The following is a 7,274-nucleotide window of genomic DNA, read 5'->3' as shown; positions in this document are numbered from 1 at the left end:
CAGGACGCGGATGGCAGGGACTCTGCAAACGCCGCACCTGGGGCTGGCCAGAGGACTCTGGCCTCCAGGGACCCAGCCACTCGGTCGCCCAATAGCTCTGGGCAAACCTGGCCCCAGCCAGATCGGAAACATTTCGGCAAGTGTGTAACGCGTTTACCTAGGGGCCCCCAATCCTGGATGGCGGGAACCCGCAACCCGGCTTGTCCCTGTGTTCCGCTGCGCGCCGAGCTGGTCTCTGGAAGGGACCAGGACCGTGCTTCTCTTCTCTTCTTGGCTGGGAAAGGTGAGACGGAAGAATCATTACTTGAATAAAACAAAGAAAAAATGCGGAACTGAGGTTAATTATTGACGGGACACAGGCGGGACAACTGGACATGAAGTACTCAGGGATAGTATACTCGAAGAGGAGCAGGCATGCCGCCGAAATAGCTCAGTTGGGAGAGCGTTAGACTGAAGATCTAAAGGTCCCTGGTTCGATCCCGGGTTTCGGCAGGTAGCTTTTAGTTTTAATCTGACAAGATTCAACTTCCTAGAATCCTTCCATTGGGGTGCTTCCCATGAATTCGTCTCAAACGCGCAGAAGTAGGGTTGTATAGGAACGAGTGCGGCTTTCTCGACCACCCGCGGCCGCCGGCACGCTGCAAACCACTTGCCACTTCCGGGTGTCGTCGGAGGCGCTGCTGCGCGTGCGCAACGCCCTAGCCCAGGAGACGTCTCTGCAGGACTAGACTGTGGAGGTGGCCCAGAGTGGGGGTCCGGGACGCGCCCCGGCCGTCGGGGATCTCTGGCGTGAGAAGCAGGGTCCTCTCCTGTTGGGGAACAAGCTAGGTCTGCCCCGGAGTCGAGAAAGACACGCCCAAATATCATTCGACTCCCCACATTTTAATGCTGCTCTATTGCGCACCCAGGTGGCTCTCATCAGGATTTTGCTAGAGATGCCAGAAAGCAGACGCTGGGGTGGCCCAGGCAGGTTCACTTGCTTAATGCTAAAGGCGTGGTAGCTTTATGGCTCCTAAGATTTAACTATGCTTCTGGAAGTGTGTCCCGGGGGGCAGAAGCCCAGCCTGTCAGCATCACTTGGGAGTTAGTTCGAAATGCCCTACACCAGGCTGCTCAATGGAGCCCAGCACAAGATGAATAAACTCCCTCCCAGGTGGGTCCCGTGTAACTCAGATTTGAGCTCCACTGGGCTGGACATTCCCTTGAGAATTCTGATGTTATATATGGTCTGACCACCGCCCTTTTCTAATTTTAGTCTCTCTGTATGTATTTTCCTATAGAAACCAAAGTCTGAAACTGCAGCCTGATAACTTTTACTGTTTTCCCTGAGGTGCTGCGTCCTCTCGTGGATCAAACTATGAGATGTCACTTCCTAGGAGTGGGGTGTTTTCCCGGGAGCCCTGCTGCAGCCCTCTGGACGGCCATACCACAGCGTCTGTAACTCAGGAGAGTGGAGAGTAGAGGGTGGCCCGCAAGACTAGGCCCTTACTTTACAAAAGACATGCTTTCGGAGGGATGTACTTCACCATCATTAAATGTTTGTGAGTGGATGCTCAGGCTGGTCCTTGTCTTAGCTCAGGCTGTGCCTGTCTCCTCATGCTTTGAGGGGTTGATGAGAGGAAGGGGAGTCTCCTCACAGCTCCTTAGAGAACTGTTTGGAGAGAAAGTTGGGGCAGCTGTAGAATGTCCAAAGTGACATGTAAATATACCCTGGGGGTGAATATTTCTTTCTTAATCATTAATGTATACTCTATTCACTTGAGGCCAGAATTATGATTAAAAAAAGAAGCTATTATAATCGTTACACATAGTAGGACTAGATGAGCATTGAATATTTAATTAGGGCATTTCATCAACGAATATATACATGTATCATGCCCCTTTTATTAGCCTAGGACCATACTTTCACCTTTTCAATGGATCATGCTATAATATTATCATATTCTCAATGTGTTTGATGTTTAAAATTTGACCAGAAATACAATTACTTGAATTTGTCTCAATTTATAAGTCGACATGGCTCTCTCTCACCATCATCCCTTATACATGTTGTGACAGTGGATTGCCCTGCTTGTGAGTTCCTCACTGAGGGGTCTCTAAGAATAGATAGCTGTTGGAGACTGCCATTTGGAAGAAGGCCAGTAGGTGGCCCAGTAAGAACTGAGGTCCAACCAAACTAGTACCACACATTCTGTGTTATTGTGAACAGCCTAAAGCATGGCTCACAGGCCCCGGTATATCATACACAGCACAGTGCGCACACCCATCCCTGACATACCCCAGTTCAAAGCACCAAGACAACGGCTGTCACCAGGGTCCTCTCTAGTTTCCAAGCATGCTGCCGAACGCTCTCTGTGCACACTCTCATCTTGCTTGTCAACAGTCCTCCGAAGCTGGAAACAGAGGTGAGAAAACAAATAAATGAACGCACACTACAAGTGCTTTGCTTGCTCTTGAGAAAAGCCAGCAAGGGACACAAGTCTGAGGCAAACAAGTAAAGTAGTGCTTCTATTGCGCACACCATGGATCTACCTAGAGAATGTCATTAATTGGCATTTCTTTTTGAGAATCTCATACATAAAGGCTGTATTTATGTAGTTCTCACCCTTCTCTCTCTCCCCTCCCCTCCAATATTTTAAAAATACTGTTTTATGATCCAGGCATTCCATATAGGTACACTATGTCCTCCCCTTGTGCTGGTCTGAATGAGACGGTGCCCATAGGCTCAGAGATTTGAATGCTTAGTCGTCCAGGAGTGGACTGAGAGGATTGGATTGACTAGCAGGTATGGCGTTCTTGAAGTAGGTGTGGCCTTGTTGGGGGAAGTGTGCAACTGGGATGAGTGTGTCGTGCCCCCCCCCCACCTTGTGGATCAGGATGTAGCTCTCTGTTACTGTTTCAACGCCACGATTGCTGCCATGCGCCGTAAGGATAACAGACTGACTCTGACTGAAACTGTAAGCAAGACCATCCTTTAAAAAAACCCACTAAGTACAGGCTGTGCTGTCCATATGTATGTCTGGCTGTGAGGCCATCCCCTGGAGCATGTTGACTTACCAGAGTCCACACCCATAAAGACAATGGACTCTCCTTCCCCTAGCACCCATCAGTTAGGCATAGCAGCTCGTAAGCCCGTCCTCGCCCACACCATTTAGGAGTGTTGGCTGGCTTGATCACGAGCAGGCAACTGAAGGTGCCGCAACCTCATGTGTCCATTGGTCCTGTCTCCTTCAGAATCCCCCAACTCGTGGTTCCTGCAATCTTCCTACACACTCTTTCTAAGAAGGACCAATCTGTCAAGACACACATGTGTATAGTAGTGGTGGGGTAACCAACTGTTTTCTGATTGCATCTAATGTCTGATTTGCAGGAGGAAACACATGCCTAGTGATAGAGAAATTTGACCAAACATCTATAGCTGGAGAACCTTGCAGGCTTCCGGAGTGAAACTGCTGCTATTATTTTTGCTAAATGAACAGAGTAGCCAACTACCTTCTAAAACACATCTCCAGAACCAAAGATTAGTGCAGCTCTCAGTCCCCGCCAGAGAAGCTTCTTTGGGTACTGAATGGTGGTAAATGTAGAAACACATAATTGGCCAGAGTGCAGAGAATAAGTGTCTCTGGCATGTTCACCCATAAATGGGCATCTTTATCACATAGAGATTTTATTCAGGTTTGACTAATTCAGCTGTTTTAGCTAGGGTTTTATTGCTGTGAAGAGACACCAGGACTACAGCAACTCTCTAAAGGGAAGCATGTAACTGGGGCTGGCTTACAGTTTCAGAGGTTCAGTCCATTATCATCATGACAGGAAACACGGCAGTGCACAGGCAGACACGGTGCTGGAGAAGGAGCTGAGAGTTCAGTGTCTTAACCCAGGGCAGCATGAGACTATGCCACACTGGGCATAGCTTGAGCATAGGAGACCTCAAAGCCTGCCCCTACAGTGACACACTTCCTCCGACAAGGCCACGCCTATTCCAACAAGGCCACACCTCCTAATAGTGACACTCCTTATGGGCCAAGCTATAAGGATTCTGTCCTTAATTACGTCATCAGCCTGGGACAGCGGCCCAACCTAAAAAGCGGGCAGGCCCTCTGTGTGCCTCCCTTTTCTCTTTCTGTTCTCTTCCCTCCGCACGGTCTCTGTTTCTCTGGTCCTCTCTCTCTCTCTCTCTCTCTCCCTCTCTCCCTCTCTCTTCCCCCCCCCTCTCTCTCTCCCTCTCTCTCCCAAATAAAGCTCTAAAAGGTAACTGTGGCTTGAGACTTTCCTCCAGCACTCTTCTCAGTTGGCATGGCTGCTGTGGACGGTGGCCAGCCATGAGCAGTGCTGATTTAACCAACACAAGCATTCAAACACATGAGACTAGGGGGGACCATTCTTATTCAAACAACCACATCAGCCTAAAGAGGTTTTACAGTTAAAGAAGAGGAGATTCATTTTAAAATGTCACACTGCATGGTTATGAAGTAGATGACCCAGTTTTTGATAGAAAATGTGTTTAAAATTGGGTAGAAAATTATGGTTGAATATATTTGATTATATTCAACAGGACTGCTATCTTTTAGCATTTTTAAAAAAATTTAAGTGTGATCTCTTTGTGGTCTCTCTTGCTGATGGTTCTGGAAGGAAAGGGCTGGGGTAGCAGGATGTATAAATATTGAGGATATGGCCGGGCGGTGGTGGCGCACGCCTTTAATCCCAGCACTCAGGAGGCAGAGCCAGGAGAATCTCTGTGAGTTTGAGGCCAGTCTGGGCTACCAAGTGAGTTCCAGGGAAGGCACAAAGCTACACAGGGAAACCCTGTCTTGAGAAAAAAAAAAAAAAGTGCTGAGTACTACCATGCCCACTATATTAACTTCATAAAACATTGACCATATAAAATTGGAGAGGAATATGTTTATTTGGCTTACAAGTTAGAGTCCATCGCCAAGGGAAACCAATGCAGGAGCTTAAGGTAGGAACCTAGAGGTAGAAACTGAAGCAAAGACCTTGGAGAAACACTAGTTTTTGTTTGTTGACCCGCTGAGGGATGGCACTGTCCACAATGGGTTGGGCTTTCATACATCAATCAGCAATAAATAAAATTTTGCTTAGAAATATCCACAAACTATGACTGAGGCAGGTAAGGCCGAAAACATTGGGCCATGCCTTAAGCAAACACGGAGCTCTGACATGTGCAGTAGTATCCTGACCCAGAGGACCCTGAAACCTGAACCCCAAGATGACAACTGCTGACATACGCCCCAGAGCCAACCAGGAAACACCACAGCAGCTGGAAGCAGAGTCCACCAAAAAGTGCACACATAAATACCTCAGTCCTTTGTTTAATAAACGAGATTGCTTGCAACCTCCCAGAGCCTGTGCCATTGGTTCTGCATCTGCCCACTTCCTGCCCCCGGGACCAGAGACAGTGGGATCCCAGCTGCAGAGCCAGCAACACAGGGTGATAGAGACAATTAATTCCTAACAGAGATTCCCTCTTCCCAGTGACTCGTTTGTGTCAAGATGGCAAAAACTAACCCATATAACTATCCAGCATTGCAGCTGGGGTGACTAGATCTATACTTGTGGTTTTGTTAAGAGTCTATTGCTTAGGGATATTGTAGAAATATTGCACACTCTGATGTTTGCACAATGATGTAATCATCTTGCATTTCTCAGAATCTGTCCCTGACATTAAGTCATGCATAACAGAACATCTAGAAGCAAAGCCAACATCTTTTGCTACCTGCTGCCATTAAGATGAGTTAGTGTGGGCATCATAATTATATTCCAGTAGTGCACAAAAACCAAACACATGCACACACATGTGGAGGGGCCCCAAAGCAGCTTGACCACACAGCTGCCAGGACAGGCTTTGGGGCCCAGACACAGTTTCTGTGACAGGCTTCCTGGCAGGCAACACCCAGATCTGGGAAAGGCTGACACCACCAAGGGATCTACCCAGGGATGGGGAAATACCTAACATCCTAAATATTCCAACCATTAGACAAGGTGGCCAGAGGTCCTTGAGACTAGTACACACCTATTTCCCCTTCTTGTCTAGGATACCCCTAGACAATTGTCAGCCAATCAGGGTCCTGAAGCCTGGAAACCCCTTTACCCCAACCTCTGCTATGATAAAAACCCCACCCTACCTGAGCTCAGGGCTCTCTGCTCTCACCACTTCCTTGGACAGATAGAGGGACCAAGCTTTATCCCTTGAAATAAAAGCTCCTTGTTTTTACATGTGGGATTTGGTCTCTGTGGTGATCTTTTGGGGGTCCCCGAAATCTGGGCATAACAACACACATACATAGACACACACACACACACACACACAAACACACACACACACACACAGACACACACACACACACACACACACACACACACACACACACACACACACACACATACATTTTGTATCCTGATGAAAATCGAAAGGGCTCTCCACAGGGCCATTCTGTGTGATTAGTCTCTATAATAGGGGAAACCAAACAATTTTTATCTATGTTCACTGTTGATGTCTGAAGATAGGTGATGCCTGGCATGAACTGCATGGTGACCATTGCTGCTTGACAAAGTTCCAGCATTTTGAGTTTGCAATCACATTTCTCCAGCACCCCTTTACTTTCATTTTTAATGGTTCTCACTATTATGCCTTTCCCTTTGGAATATTTTGTGTGGGCTTTGGTGAAGGATGAAAATGTGTACAATGGTAGCCTTGAAAGGTCATTGTAAGGGAAACAAGCCCCCCCCCCACTAGCTCTGCTAATTGTAGATTCAGTGGAAAATACTCTGCCCCCACTCCCCATACCAGAAAAGTTAGCCCATCATGCTGTGCTAACAGGATGCTTGCAGGATAACCGCCTGCGGTTGTGCTTGCAAGATAAATTGCTTGAGAAGAATGCTTGCAAAATAACCCCTTGCTAGATAAGCTTGGAATTCGTTTACCCACCCAGACTCTGAGAAAGACCGGGGAGACATCTGTCTGCACTCTGGATGACCCCGCTCCCCCGCCTGATAGAACCGCCTCTTAAAAGGCCTGCGAGCCTTGGGGTCACCGGCTACTTCTCGCGCTGGTGGCCCACGAGCTCGTGCTAATAAAGCTTCTTTTGTGACCCGATATTGGAGTGAAGCTCTCTGTTTTGGACGCCGACCCTAACAGCCTCTTTAAACAAAATAATTCTTTGGAAAGAAAATTCCCACCATCATGGAACCATACAGTGTGATAACTCTGCCTACTCCCATACGAGTTAACATCAATCTGCTAGAAAATTTAGATA

The 7,274-nt window shown here is 47.6% G+C and overlaps 1 non-coding gene across 1 annotated transcript; it reads left to right on the top strand.

Annotated features, from left to right (window-relative positions):
- The first annotated feature begins 419 nt into the window (after nucleotides 1-419).
- On the top strand, nucleotides 420-492 carry Trnaf-gaa. Its single transcript has one exon. It is a non-coding gene; the product is annotated as a tRNA-Phe (tRNA).
- The last annotated feature ends 6,782 nt before the right edge of the window (nucleotides 493-7,274 follow it).

Source organism: Onychomys torridus, chromosome 9, assembly GCF_903995425.1.
Source record: "Onychomys torridus chromosome 9, mOncTor1.1, whole genome shotgun sequence".
NCBI lineage: Eukaryota > Metazoa > Chordata > Mammalia > Rodentia > Cricetidae > Onychomys > Onychomys torridus.
Note: the sequence above shows the minus strand (reverse complement) of the source record. Positions and strands in the feature narration are given on the sequence as shown.